We start from the raw sequence: 15,122 nt of genomic DNA, 5'->3' as shown, positions 1-15,122 counted from the left end.
AGAACCAGAGTGTAGAATGGTGCTTGCCAACAAATGAGGGGAGATGGGGGGGAAATGGAGATATTGGTCAAAGGGTAAAAACTCCCAGTTATAAAAGTCATAAATTCTGGGGATCTAATGTACATTATGGTAACTATAGTTAACAATACTGTATTGTATACTTAAAATTTGTGGAGAATAAATCTTAAACATTCTTTCCATTACAACAGCAGCAACAAAATAGTAATCATGTGAGGTAAAGAATGTGTTAACTGTCCTTATTGTGGTAAACATTTTGCAATATATAAGTGTATGAAATCTTCATACGGTGCACCTGAAACTTGCACAGTGTTATATGTCAATTGTATCTCCATAAAGCTGGAAATGTATATCTGTGTTCAAATTTTCACTTTTTATAAGGATACCAGTCATGTTGGGTTAGGGACTCATCTAGTTTAATGTGACCTCATTTTACCTAATTATATCTTCAGCAACACTATTTCCAAAAAAGATCATACTCTGAGGTATTAGGGGTTAGGATTTCAACACATGGGTTTTGGGGAACACAATCCAATTCTTAATCATATGTATCAAATGTACATATAAGCATTGTTTATGGATATGTAGGTAGGTAGTGAATGTCTGGAACATCACAAAAATGTTATACACCAATTCAAGGATAGTAACTATCTCTAGAGAGTAAGGGAGATAGGAGGAAAGGTTTAGTGATGAAACCTGAACAGTATCCTTAACTTCATCTTAACAAAAAGTTCCATAAAAAATAATAAAAATTAAAAAAATTCTATAGTCAGTATGGCAAAATAACTTTTAAATCTAAGTTCTGAGTGTTGGGTATATAGATGTATGTTGTATGGTTTTCTGAACTCTTCTGAGTATTTGATAGCTTGTGTCTATGTACGTTATTATTCCTTTATTCATTCCCTACAAATATGCTACAATGGAACTGACTCATTAAGTCTAACAACACAGACAGCCTTTCCTCCAACAATTAGAGTATGTCACTGTTCTTTTTTTTTTTATGATCAAAAGAGGTAGTTATATATACTACCTGTTATATATATCTTTAAAGGTATGATCATATTCAGTGGGCTAATGCTTCCATCATTAGAGGTAAGCAGTATCTGAGACAGGCAGAAAGAAGAAAATTTCTAACCCTGCCTACCATGCCTACTTCATGGCTTATTCTTTTTGACTGGGATGGGGGTAGAAACATGCAAAATTTTCCAAATATTTCTTCCTCCCTCCTGTCCTTTATCTGTCCCTCTCTGTTTTACTCCTGGCTTGTGGGTTTCAGTTCATTTAAATCCCATTTGTGAATTTGTTTTCTACCCAATACCAACTGCATATATTTGCAGAAATTAAGAAGAGATATGAATCAAAGGACCTGAAAGTCTAACCCTGCTTCACCAAAAGCAAACTGCTTGTTTCTAGGTAAATATCTCAATGTTTATTTTTTTTTCTTTCAGAAAATGAAAGATTTGGATTAGACAGTCTCAGATCTAAATGCATTTAGGAGAACAAAGGTGATTGATGGAGCAGGACATAAACATTTCATGTAACTTGTGAAAATGTAAAAATTTCAAAATATGGGTGTGATTTCAATTACGTAATCAATTAGGTAGTTGATGTGGTTAACTTTTTCTCAGAGGAATACAATCACCTGTCTGTTCTGGCAATGTGTCCATACAATCTATGGTAATCTGATTCAATTATGCAGCTCCCAACATGACATGATCCACATATTGAGACTCTTAAAAGTCACTCTTGACAGTGATAAAACTCACCTTCTAGGAAGGAAAAATAAATTTTTTTATAATCCTGTACCTCTCATCCACAAGCTTTGACTGTGTTTTTTTCTCTGAGTTGAACTTGATGCAATGTTGGCCTCTTAACGAAACTCTACAAGAAAGCCAATCATACTAAATATTTCCTAGGTTTTATGCTGGTAGAGAATCCGCCTGCAATGCAGGAGAACTGGGTTCAATCCCTGGCTTGGGAAGATCCCCTGGAGAAAGGAACAGCTACCCACTCCAGTATCCTGACCTGGAAAATTCCATGGACTGTATAGTCCATGGGGTGGCAAAGAGTCAGACACTGAGCAACTTTCACTTTCTCTTTCACCTTCATGAAAGATTTTGTGGGGCCTCAGGGAGAAATCAGTCTGGACAATATACAATATCTCATGTGAATACTCTCAAACTGAACCACCTCCCCTCTAAGTCTCTTTGAGGTTCCAGCCATTGGCTCTCTCTCCTTTCCCAAACTTTGCTCTAAGCAGTGCTTGGTTAACTCCTTTTCCTTGGAGGACTCTGGTCCTTGGAGACTCTCTCCTCCTTCTCCATATTCTCATCCAACTATCTTCTCAACAAAGCTGATCTGTACCTTCAAAGAAATTCTTCTAGACACTAACATCAACTTTTCTACCTCTAGGCATTTGCAAGCAAAGTTTCCTTGCCTGTTGAAGACTGTATTTAATGTAGAAGCAGACTTTTTGACTCTATGATTCTAATTATGTACAAAACCTTTGACTCATGTCTGCAGGAATTATGCCCCAATACAGCACATTCAGCAGACCTTCCAGGTTATTTCCCAGGCACAAAAGTTGTTAGCTGACACCAAAGTTTCCTTGGATCCAACCTCTAATTCCATCAGAACCTGATCTATTCAGAGGCCAGCTTATCTACTCCATCCAAACTGGACTGGGAAAAAATCTGCTTAATCAGAAGGAAAAATATATTAAGTGGTTAACATTGTGCAAGTATAATTTTCTCAGATGATTAGATACTTTTTCTTTTGAAATGAATAAATAAAAGGGAAAGAGGGGCAGAATAATAATGGTACAGGTTTTACCTTTAAAAATTTTGAATAAAATTAGCATAATTTCCCTTTTATTAAGCTACAGTAGATAGAAAGCACATTATAGACACTGTAGGTGGAGATGTGGGTGGACACATAAGAGGGGTAATGAGGGAGCATTGAAAATACAGCTGAAATAATGAGCATGTAATACGAAGAATAGCAGCAAGGATCAGGTTGGAGGAGGGAAGGATGCCTGCTTTGATTACAGACAAAGGGGATGGAGAATAGAAAATAAGAGGGAACCATTCAGCTGAGATGAGAAACTGGGGCAGCCTGGACCAATGGAGCTGGATATAGATGGGAAAAGAAGGGGACACTTCACCATTGACTTCAGTTTAAAAATGATAACCTTGTGCTTAAAGGGAAGGAAATTATCCCTGATAGAAACAGAAGTTACACAACTCAGCTACATAATTTGCTTCCATCCAATTTGGAGTGACCCTGTTAGAATATAGGGCATTGGGTTTGATGGCCATTCTGTCCAGCCCACTCAAAGTATGAACAATACAACCCTCAGCACACACCCTATTGACCCATTCATTTTGCAAATGAGGAAATAATGGCCCAATGTAGTTATGCAAAAGAAGTGATTTTTTTCATTTTAGAGCTTTGAGAAGCAGACAACAAAATCTCCATGCATGATTTCTACAGAAAGGGCTCTGCTGCTGGACGTATACAGCAGAAACTGAATCCAGATATTATTAGCAAGATTGAGGTAATTGATCTAGATTCTGGGTGGATATTTACAAACTAGTAGATGAATATGAATTTGGGTATTCTTCATCTGATCTGTTGGAGAAGGAAATGGCAACCCACTCCAGTGTTCTTGCCTTGAGAATCCCAGCAATGGGGGAGCCTGGTGGGCTGTCGTCTCTGGGGTCACACAGAGTTGGACATGACTGAAGCAACTTAGCAACAGCAGCAGCAGCATCTGATCTGTGCCAGGCATAGTATTTAGAGGTACCATTGTTTCAGCTACTAATCTGGAAAGCCCAGGAGCTTTCTGTATAATATTTTTCTTTCTCAAACCTATGCAGTTAGGTGGCAAAGTCTCACATCCAAAATGGATGCTGGGATGTCATACTTTCAGCCAGCTCTCTCTGCATCTCCCAGGCAGTGGACCTACTCTCTAATCTTTCTATTTGCTCAGAATCTCCCTTTCACTCTCCTCTCAGACTTCTTTACATCTCATCCAAACCTCCTTTATTCCTTCCCATATTCCCTACTCTTTTCTTTTCAGTGTGATTGCCCTTGATGGCTATTGAGAGGAACTTTGATTTCTCAGCAAATATGAAGCCCAAATTTTCATTAATTTTAAAAAGCTGAATCTCCTTTACTCAAGGAAAAGAATCATTCTTCTCCAAAAACAATTAATTGTTTGGCATCCCCCTAGAGATTTTTCTTCTAGGGAAGAGGGACCATCTATACATGTTAGAATTAACAGTCCTAAAGCTGCCAAATAAATACATAATTATCTATTTTTAATTTTATCACTTATGCTTTTGCTATTGTATCTAAGAATCCACTGTGCAAATCCATAGTCATAAATACTAATTCTTATATTTTCTTCCAAGATTTTTATGGTTTTAACTCTCATATTGAGGTCTTTCATGCATTTCCAGCTAACTTTTGTATGGTGTGTAAGACCAAGGGTCTAGCTTAATTCTTCTTCATGTGGATATCCAGTTATCCCAGTATCATCTGTTAAAGAGATAATTATGTTTCCTTTGAACGGTCTTGAAACCCTTGCTGAAAATCAATTGGCCATAAATGTATGGCTTTTTTCCTGAACTCTCACTTCTACTCCATTAGTCTATACATATCACTCTGTTTTGATTACTATAGCTTTGTGTTAAGGTTTGAAATTGGGAATTGTGAGTCTTCCCAGTTTTTCTCTTTTTAGATTATTTTGGCTCTTTGGGGCTCCTTACAATATCATGTGAACTTGGAAACTGGCCTTTTCATTTATAAAAAAAAAATCATTAGAATTTTGGTAGAGATTGTATAAAAAAACAGATTTTAAGATAAAGCATGAGTTTGATTTTGAGCACAGTGAGTTTGGGGTACTTGTGGGAAATTCAAGATACTTATCTATAAGGAATCAGATATATGTTTTAGAGCTTCAGAGAGAGGCATGAATAGAGATGCATATTTGGGATATGAGTATGTATGAAGATGATAGCTGAAGCCATGGCTATTGATGAGATCTTTTGGGAAGAATATATAGCAGGAGAAGAGAGGAAAATCTTTGGATTCACTAATATTAAGAAAGTGTAAAGGAAGAGGAGTCTGTGAAAATAATTTTATTAAAGAGGATAGTAGAGAAAGTAAGTGAACAAGAAAAGAGTGTTACCATAGAAACCACGGGAGGAGACAGATTTAATACAAGCAGTGTCTCAAGTTGCAGAGAACTTATGACATAAGTCTGAAAATCAGTAAATTGACTTGACAGTCACGAGGCCAGGTGACCTCAGCCAGGTCAGTCTGTGTGGACCATGGAGGCTGAAATCTGGCTAGTGTGGGTTAATGCATATACAGGAAGAGAGAAAGAGGGGGCTGTGTTAGTTTGGAATATTGTTTTTTTAGTATTTTGACTGTGAAAAGAAGGAGAAAGATAAGGCTAGTGATGATAAGAGGATGATATAATATTAATGGAAGATTTTGAGGCCACAGTAAAGTACCTCGAAGAGGGAGATGTTGAAAATAGAGAAAAAAAAAGGGAGTAGTGATTGGGATGAGATCTTGCATCTGTAGGAGATAAGGGGGATATGGAAGAAGTTGCCTTGAACAGGAGAAAGAACAGCTTCCACAGCCTACTCTTCTTTAAAAGGAATGATCAAACCAGAAGATAAGTGCAAATAAAAATGACTCATAGGTATGGGGGGATTATGAAAATTCAATATCTGATAGCCTTGATATTATAGGTGAAATAGGAGGTAAGTTCATCTGTGCTAAAGAGATGAGGTACTCGAGGTTAGTGGGGCATCCATTCAGAGAAATTGGAACAGAAGCTAGTAAGAGACAAAGTAACAATAAGGGGTGCTGAGGGTCTAGGAGATGTTGGATACCCTAAATATGTGGTGGTCTTAATTCATTCAAGGATGTGATGTTTAGCACCAACATTCAGCAGCCTAGATGTGGGAGCAGCAAAGAAAGATTGCAAGATTGATCTAAAGTTGAAGACTATAAGACGAAGGTGGTAGAAAGACAATGGGCTTGGTTTTGAGTGCAAGAGTACAGTGCTTGAGTGCAGTGGAGTCAAGATTGGATTGGTAAGAAAGTGAAGCCAAGCAGGGTTAAAGGACTAGAAATAAAATGACTTTGAGGTCTCTGTGAGTAGGGTTAAAGAACTGAAGTAAGGGAAAGAAAAGACAGGGAGGACAGAAGGATAAGATCCAGAATGGTACATTAGAATATAAGAGTTCAGAGGTAGAGCTGGATTGGGTATGGACATCAGAATTGCATCACTGAAGTAGTGACAGGTAAAGACTGCTGGTGTTTAGGATGTTTTAAAAAAACAACGATGAGGCTGGGAGGCTGGATGGCGTCACATGGATATAGAAACGATCCAGCATGAAGATGGGACATGACCAGGAGAAAACAGCAAGCTGGTGTCCAGGCCCTTAATGAATAAAGGGAAATAGGTGAAAGTTTCAAAAAGCGTTAGAAAGGAAGTATATACAGCTGATACAAACCTTAACAAAGGAAGGTTTCTTGCTTCAGGATGGAGGAGTAATTATCTGCCACTTGTATTTGGATGCTAGGAGATAGAATCAAGTCACAGCCTGTGATATATGAATATAGAAGAATCAGCCTTCTTCATGGAATAAGTTTAAGAAGAGGTGTTGTGCTCTGAGGATAACCAGGAGATACTGCTCTGTGAAGTGGTTGAGAAAATAAAGTAGGTTATTTATAATAGAATAAGAGTCTCTGAGGAAATGGTTAGAGGGAAATAAACAGTGTAAGAAACATCCAAATGCAATGAGAATAATGAATGATAATAATAATGTATTGTCAGGTACAATGCCAAGGGCTTTATGTTTTCATTTTATTTAATAATTATACTAATTCTGCAATGTAAGTAAATATCTCTCTTTTTCATATGAATAAATTTGAGATTGAGGGCACTTAGAAACTACACTTGATCTTAGCCAAAAGGCCGAGAAGTGATGAGGGCACTTAGAAACTATTTTAAAGTCATGTATCTAAAAAGTGACTGAGCTGGTTTTCCAAGATTTGACTTCAAATCTTGGTCTCTCAACCACTAAACAGGATTTGAATGAGAGGATATAAGAGAAGAAGGTTCTGGAAGAGTTCTCATCTTGGGAAGGGGCTTCCAATGGTAGAATAGGAGATCTCATGGGCCCAACTAACTGAAAATGTAGGCATTTGTTTATAGGGTCTTTCAGATGGTGGAGGTCTCCAGTCAGGGTCAGCTGTCTGCAGAGTTTCATTTTATTTGATTTTTTAAAATATTTTTTGGCCTCGCTGCACCATTTTGGGGATCTTAGTTCCCCAGCCAGGGATGGAACCCAGGCCCCCATCATTGGAAACTCAGAGTCCTAACAACTGGACAGCCTGTTTTCAGAGTTTAAGATGGAGTTTGGGCAGCGGGTATTCTGTGCCTTCAAGAAAGAATGAGAGAGTGTGGTAGTAGAGTGATCAGGCTTAGGGGCACACCTATTCCCTTGGTTGGAGGGGCAGATTCATGGCTTTTTAAGTATGGTCCTAATTCTTATAATGTTTCATGGACTCCTGGGGAGAAATATGAAGACAGGCTTTTGTTGGGAAAAACTTTTTATTGGGAAGGAGACTTCAGAATTGCTTATCTAATAATCAATGAGATGTTGGAAATTTCCTTCTGATCCAAGTGTTTCTACAAAGCCAAGACTTCAGTGTAAACAGAGATAATTAATCATGTATCTGCTATCTGAGCTGCAGGAGTATAGCGATAACAGGATGCAGAGACAAGAAGTGACTCTTTCTTTGGGCTTTTTCTCTCATTCCCTCCCACCACTAGCGGTGCTCCTCCCACAGCCTTCTGCTTTTTAGGTTTTGCAAAGCTGTTGTGAAAGCTTCATCAGTACTCACTCAAATCATTTCAGGTCTTTCTTACTGTTTCTATGCACTCTTCTGCTGGTTTTGGTGTGCTTTGCCTCCAAAGGTTTCATCTCAAACTCTTCTGATGGTAGCTGTCTTTGCCTGGAACATAATTTATTTAGCTAGTGTCTAATGGATATAGGAATATGAAAACAGCCTCCTTGCCTCATGTCAGGACAACTTGGAGGGGTAATTTACATGGAAGCTCCCTGAGGGATCAGGCTGAATCCGTCCTCCATGAGATCTTCCTGAAGTTGCATCTAGTTTGGCGTCTTTCCCTTCTCTGTCCTGCTTCCCTCACTTCTTTTCTAGTTTCTTCTGTGAGCACTTTTAAAATAAATCACATGTATATGAAGCCTTAACTTAGAGTCTGCTTCTGGGAAACTCAAGACAGAGAATCAGACAATTATTAAAGGGATGTTCATTTAGACAGAAACTTTGAGAATAAAGTTTAAAATGTAATTTAACATATAAACAAAAATACATAAAAAACAACTTAAATACTAAAATAAAGTATAGGTGAATTACTTCATAATATAGACTTGGGAAAAACTTTTCTAACTATGACTTAAAATCAAGAAGCAATGAAAAGACTGATAAATTCTACTACATAAAAATAAAATTGTCTTGAAAAAAGCTTCATAAGTTAAAAGATGACAAAGTAAAATGGAAAATATTTGCATCTTATATCACAGAAGAACAGCTAATCTTCCCTATGCATAAAGATCCATTAAAAATCGAAAGGACAGCAAGGATGCACACTCTTGCCACTTCTATTCAACATAGTATTGGAAGTCCTAGCCATATCAATTAGTCAAGAAAAAGAAATAAAAGCATTCAAATCAGAAATGAAGAAAAAAATTGCCTCTGCTGGTAGATGGTGTGATCTTATACACAAAATACTCTAGAGACTCCATAAAAACTGTTACATCTAGTAAATGAATTCAGCAAAGTTGCAGGATACAAAATAAACACACAAAAATCAGTTGGGTTTTCATATACCAACAATGAACTATCTGAGAAAGAAATTAGAAAACCATCCATTTACAATAGAATCAAAAAGAATAAAGTACTTAGAAATAAACTTAACAGAGGAAGTTAAAGACCTGTATATTAAAAATTACAAAACATTGATAAAAGCAATTAAGAAACAAACAAATGGAAAGATGGCTCATGTTCATAGAATGAAAGAATTGGCATTGTTAAATTGTCTGTATGACCCAAAGTTATCTACAGATCTAATGCAATCCCTATCAAAAGTCCAATGGCATTTTTTACAGAAATAGAAAAAAAAAATTCTAGAATTCATATGGAACCACAAAAGACCATGAATAGCCAAATCAATCTTGAGCAAGAAGAACAAAGATGGAGGCATCAGGCTCCCTGATTTCAAAATATATTACAAAGCTATAGCAACCAAAATAGAATGTATGATTGTGGCATAAAGACAGTCATATCAACTAATGGAAGAGAATAAAGAGCCAGAAATAAATCCACACATATACATTCAACTGATCTTTGACAAGGGCATCAAGAATACACAATGGAGAAATGATAGTCTCTTCCACAAATGGTGCTGAGAAAACTGAATAACCACATGCAAAAGAATAAGATTGACCCTTTATCTTACACCATACACAAAAATCAACTCAAAATGAATTAAAGGTTTAAATATAAAATTCAAAACTGTAAAACTCCTGGAATAAAACATAGGTAGAAAGCTTCATGACATTGGTCTTGACAGTGATTTCATGAGTATGACACCAAAAGCACAGGCAAAATAAATAAAAATAATGAACAAATGAGATTACATTAAGTGAAAAACCTTCACAGCAAGGGAAACGTTTAATTAATAGAGTGCAAAGCCAACCTACATAAAGGGAGAAAATATTTACAAACCATATATCTAATAAGGAGTGAAAGTTGCTCAATCATCCGACTTTTTGTGGCCCCATGGACTATACAGTCCATGGAATTCTCCAGGACAGGATACTGGAGTGGGTAGCCTTTCCCTTCTTCAAGGGATCTTCCCAACCCAGGGATCGAATACAGGTCTCCCACATTGCAGGTAGGTTCTTTACCCAGCTGAGCCACAAGGGAAGCCCATGAATACTGAAGTGGGTAGCCTATCCCTTCTCCAGCAGATATTCCCAACCCAATGATGCAACTGGAGTCTCCTGCATTGCAAGCAGATTCTTTACCAACTGAGCTATCAGGGAAGCCCAATAAGGAGTTAACATCCAAAATATATAAGGTACTTCAACTCAATTATAAAAAAGTGAGTTACACAAGTGAAAAAAATGGCCTAAGGACAATTTCCCAATGAAGACATACAAAAGGCCAATAGGTATATGAAAAAATGCTCAGCATCACTAATAATCAGGGGAATGTAAATCAAAACCACAATAAGATATCATCTCACAACTGTCAGGATGGCTATTATCAAAAAACAAAAGACAGCAAATGTTGGCAAGTGTGTGGAGAAATTGGAACCCTTGCACACTGTTGGTGGGAATGCAAAATAGTGTAGCCTCTTTGGAAAACAGTATGGAGGTTCCTCAAAAAATTAAAAATAGAACTATCATAAGATTCAGCAATCTCATTTCTGGGTATTTATCCAAAGGAAATGAAGTTAGAATCTCAAAGAGATATTAGCACTCCTATGTTTATTGAAGCATTGTTTACAGTAGCCAAGATGTGGACAAACTTAAATGTCAATCAACAGATGAATGGATTTTTAAAAATATGGTCTGTACATACAAAAGAATACTATTCAGCCTTTAAAAAGAAGGAAATTTTGCAGTATGTGACAACACAGATGAACCTTGAGGACATTGTGCTAAACAAAATAGACCAGGCACAGAAAGACAAATGCTGCATGATTCCACTTATCTGAGGTAGCTAAAATAGCCAAATCCATAAGATCAAAGGGGTTGTGGAAAGGGAGAAATGACTTACTAGTCAATCGGCATAGTATTTCAGTTAAGATAAATAAGCTCTAAAGATCTGCTGTACAACATCATACCTAAGTCAAGAATAATATAATGTACACTTCAAAATCTGTTAAAAGGTTAGATCTTCTGCAAATGCTCTTATCACAATAAAATAGACATTAAAATATAAATATGTATTTTTAAATTGAGGGAAAAGTACCAAAATCCCAGTAGAAAAATGAGAAAAATGACAGAGAAACTGCAGGAAAAGAAAGTGAGATGACCCTTAAACACATGGAAATATGCTTAAAATCAATCAGAATAGGAATACAAATTACTACTATATTCAAACATATTTTAGGTTTACTAAACTGGCAAAAGTGAAATACTTGACAAAACACCCTGTTCAAGGCTTTGCAGAAGCATATGCTCTCTTCATTGATGGTGGACAGTACAAATGGCACAAGCCCTTTTGTGGGGAACTTGGAAATATCTCGTGAAATTAAATATGTACGTACTTTTTACTAAGCAGTACTGAAGATATACCTCTTCAACACTAAATTATATATATATATATATATATACACACACACAGACACATATACATCTATGTTTATTAGTCACATATTATTTGTAACAACAAAGGCTGAAAACAATGCATGTCTTGTTAATGTGGACTAGTTGAATAACCTAGCCACATGATGGATACTATACAGTGGTAAAGAAAGAATTTAGGACAAATCCTATGAATTTTTATGGAGTAATTTCTAAGAGGTATCAAGATAGAAAACAATCTATATGGTCTGCTACATTTTGTGTATGAAGGAAGAGAGATCTGCTGTACAGCACCATACCTACAGTCAACAATATTATAATGTACACTTTAAAGTCTGTTAAGAGGCGTACATTAACAGGTATGCATATGTACATCCCACACACATATGCACATGTATAAAACAGTGTGTTTGTATACATACACATTATTTACATCGTATATATTGTAGCATATATATACAATATATAAGATATACACAAACAATATGTAACTATTAATATATATACTTGTTTTTTGCAAAAAACATAGGATGGACCATCAGAAAGTAATAAAAATTGCTATTATGGAGGTATAAATAAATGAGAGAAAGGTATCAAGATGGGATGGAGACTTTTCTGAGGACCTTTCTATGTAGTTCTCACTTTTAAAATATGTATTAATATTCTGCATATTCAAAAATAAAATTACATCAAAAAGGAGAAAAAAAATCCTGATATTGACCATAAGAAACAGATGAGCTTTGCTATAAATCAAATTGATAGTATTACCAGAGAAATCAAGAATTACAAATTATTTCAAGTGACTTTTGAACACATTTCTCTGACTCCAATAAGCTATATATTTAGCAGCATACATTATAAAGATGAAAAGAACTGCAAAGAAATTTTTTTAACTTTACTTAGTTGGTTTACTGTTAATGCTGTCAGTGTCATTTGAATACAGTTTAGAATAATGTAATTTGACAATTTGATCACAAATTATAAAATTGCTATATTTTATTTTAACAGGAACTTTAAAAAAGTGTAAAAGACCATAGTGATATTCAAAGAGAGAAGGGGAGGGACAGAGAGAGGAAGGGAGGGAGAGAGGAAGGGAAGAAAGCTCTTCTATGCCGAAGAATATCAGCTAATAAAGTACAGAAGAAAGGATATAATTAACAAGTCAACATTTTGAATGTTCTTTAATAATAATTGATTCAAGCAAAGATCATCAATATATGCTAAAAATTCATTAAGTGAAAATTTGCTAGGGAACAAGATATCTTCACAATGCCAAAGTATTCATCACAGATTTCTTATTAATTATGAAAAGAAAAATGTGATTTTACAATGGGAAGACCCAGCAGTAAACCACCTTAACCAAGTGATCAAACTTAGCATAACCCATAGAGGGCCAACCTGACAGTATCTGCCCCTTTGTGTGATGTAATATGAAGTACACAGCATTATGAATTCTCATGAATTCTTCTTGTCAAATCCGTTGAACTTGATTCTAATCAATCCTTAACCTAACTTACAGTCTACAAGGAAAACAGTGGAAGGAGGAACAAATTAAATGAACTTAAGAAGAAATGATCACACAAATCCAAAATGCAGAATAGGACAGTTGTCCTGGAAGTGAAAGTGTTAGTTGTTCAGTCATATCCAACTCTTTGCGACCCTATGGACTGTAACCAGCCAGCCTCCTCTATCTATGGAATTCTCCAGGCAAGAATACTGGAGTGGGTTGCCATTCCTTCTTTCAAGGGACCTTCCAGACTCAGGGATCGAACCCGTGTCTCTTAAGTCTCCTGCATTGGCAGATGGGTTCTTTACCACAAGTGCCACCTGCATTTCTCTAATAATAAGTGATGTTGAGCACAAGCTGCTTGAGTGTCCCTGCAGCATGGAAGCTAACTTGCCCTAGAATGAATGATCTAAGAAAGAAATTTAGCACAGAAAGACTTAGTCTCTGAAGTTACACAGAGGTATTTTTGCTTTATTCTATACATTAGAAATGAGTCACTAAGTGCAGCTCACACTTATGGGGAGGGTAATTAGGCTCTGCCTCTTAAAACCAGCAGTATCAAAGAATTTGTAGATAAACTTTAAAACAACTGTAAATATGGATGGAATACTAAAAGATATGTTAAAATTATTGTTAATTTTCTTAGGTTTGATAATTTAGAAATTTGTCATTTTAAGGAGATATGTGCAGAATTTAGGGTTGAAGTGTCATAATGTCAAGTAAAAGAAAAAGATGAAACAAATCTTTTTCATTTGTTTGTAAATGCAAAACTATTTACATTTATAGAGTCTGGAAAGAGAGTATATGGATGTTTATTGAATGATTCTCTCAACATCTTTCTATGTTTAAAATTTTTACAATAAAAAATGGGCACTAAGTATTACAAAGCATTGTGCCTAACATGTACTAGATTTGGGAGCGGCAGGCAAGACTGATGACCCACACAAGTTAGGCAGCAGGCACAGACTCACAAGTGCCAAAACAGTTAGAGGCAGTGAGTAGAAGGAAAAGAGTGAGGATATAGGTTGAGAGGTTGGATGCAGGAGGGGAAAGGGGAAGAGTGAAGCAAAGTGTGAGGAGGTATGAAATTATAGAGGAAGTATAGAAATAATCATCCCTAATTTTAAAAATTGGGCCCCCATTGTAATGGCCACTTTTTAAAAAATGTTACTGGAGTATAGTTGATTTAAAATGTGTTGCTGCTGCTGCTGCTGCGTCGCTTCAGTCGTGTCCGACTCTGTGCGACCCCATAGACGGCAGCCAACCAGGCATCCCGTCCCTGGGATTCTCCAGGCAAGAACACTGGAGTGGGTTGCCATTTAGTTTCAAGTAAACAGCAAAGTGATTCAGTTTTATATATATATATATATATATATATATATATATATATTCATTCTTTTTCAAATTCTTTACCCATATCAGTTATTACAGAATACTGAGTAGAGTTTCCTGTGCTATACAGTAAGTCCTTGTTGGCTATCTATTTCATATACAGTACTGTGTGTATGTTAATCCCAAGGTCCCAATTTTCCTTCCCCTCCCCATGTTTCCCTTTTGGTAATCACAAGTTTGTTTTAGAAGTCTGTGATTCTGTTTTTGTTTTATAAATAAGTTCATTTCTATGATTTTTAAAAATTAGATTCCACATATGAATGTTATCATATGATATTTGTCTTTGTCTGACTTCACTTAATATGATAATCTCTAGGTCTATCCATGTGGCTGCAAATGGCATGATTTTGTTCTCTTTATATGTCTTAGTAATATTCCATTGTTGATGTGGACCACATCTTCTTTATCCATTCCTCTGCTGATAAAAATTTAGGTTGGGTCCATGTGATGGCCACTTAAAAATATCTCAATTTGTTGAAACTTTGATGAGGAGCAAACTATTTATATAGCTTCAAAGCATCTCTTCATAAATGTCATATTCATTCCAATGGGAAAAATAGCGACTTTATAGTTGACAAACCTGGAGGACACCAGCTTTGCCAAATGATCAAAGTTTAACATGACCAAAATTAAGATAAACATTGTCACATGCCTCCTGATGTACATGAGGTATTAGAAATGGTACGACGTTATTTAAATAGTATTGCTGCCAAAAATTGACATGAATCCAATCATAAGTAAAAATCAGACAAACCCAAATTGAGGAACTTCTACAA

The 15,122-nt window shown here is 36.1% G+C and overlaps 1 pseudogene; it reads right to left on the bottom strand.

The window, feature by feature from the left end:
- Positions 1-6,913: 6,913 nt before the first annotated feature.
- LOC129640520 (uncharacterized) lies at positions 6,914-7,030 on the bottom strand (annotated as a pseudogene).
- Between the last annotated feature and the right edge of the window lie 8,092 nt (positions 7,031-15,122).

Source organism: Bubalus kerabau, chromosome X (assembly GCF_029407905.1).
Source record: "Bubalus kerabau isolate K-KA32 ecotype Philippines breed swamp buffalo chromosome X, PCC_UOA_SB_1v2, whole genome shotgun sequence".
NCBI classification, from domain to species: domain Eukaryota; kingdom Metazoa; phylum Chordata; class Mammalia; order Artiodactyla; family Bovidae; genus Bubalus; species Bubalus kerabau.
Note: the sequence above shows the minus strand (reverse complement) of the source record. Positions and strands in the feature narration are given on the sequence as shown.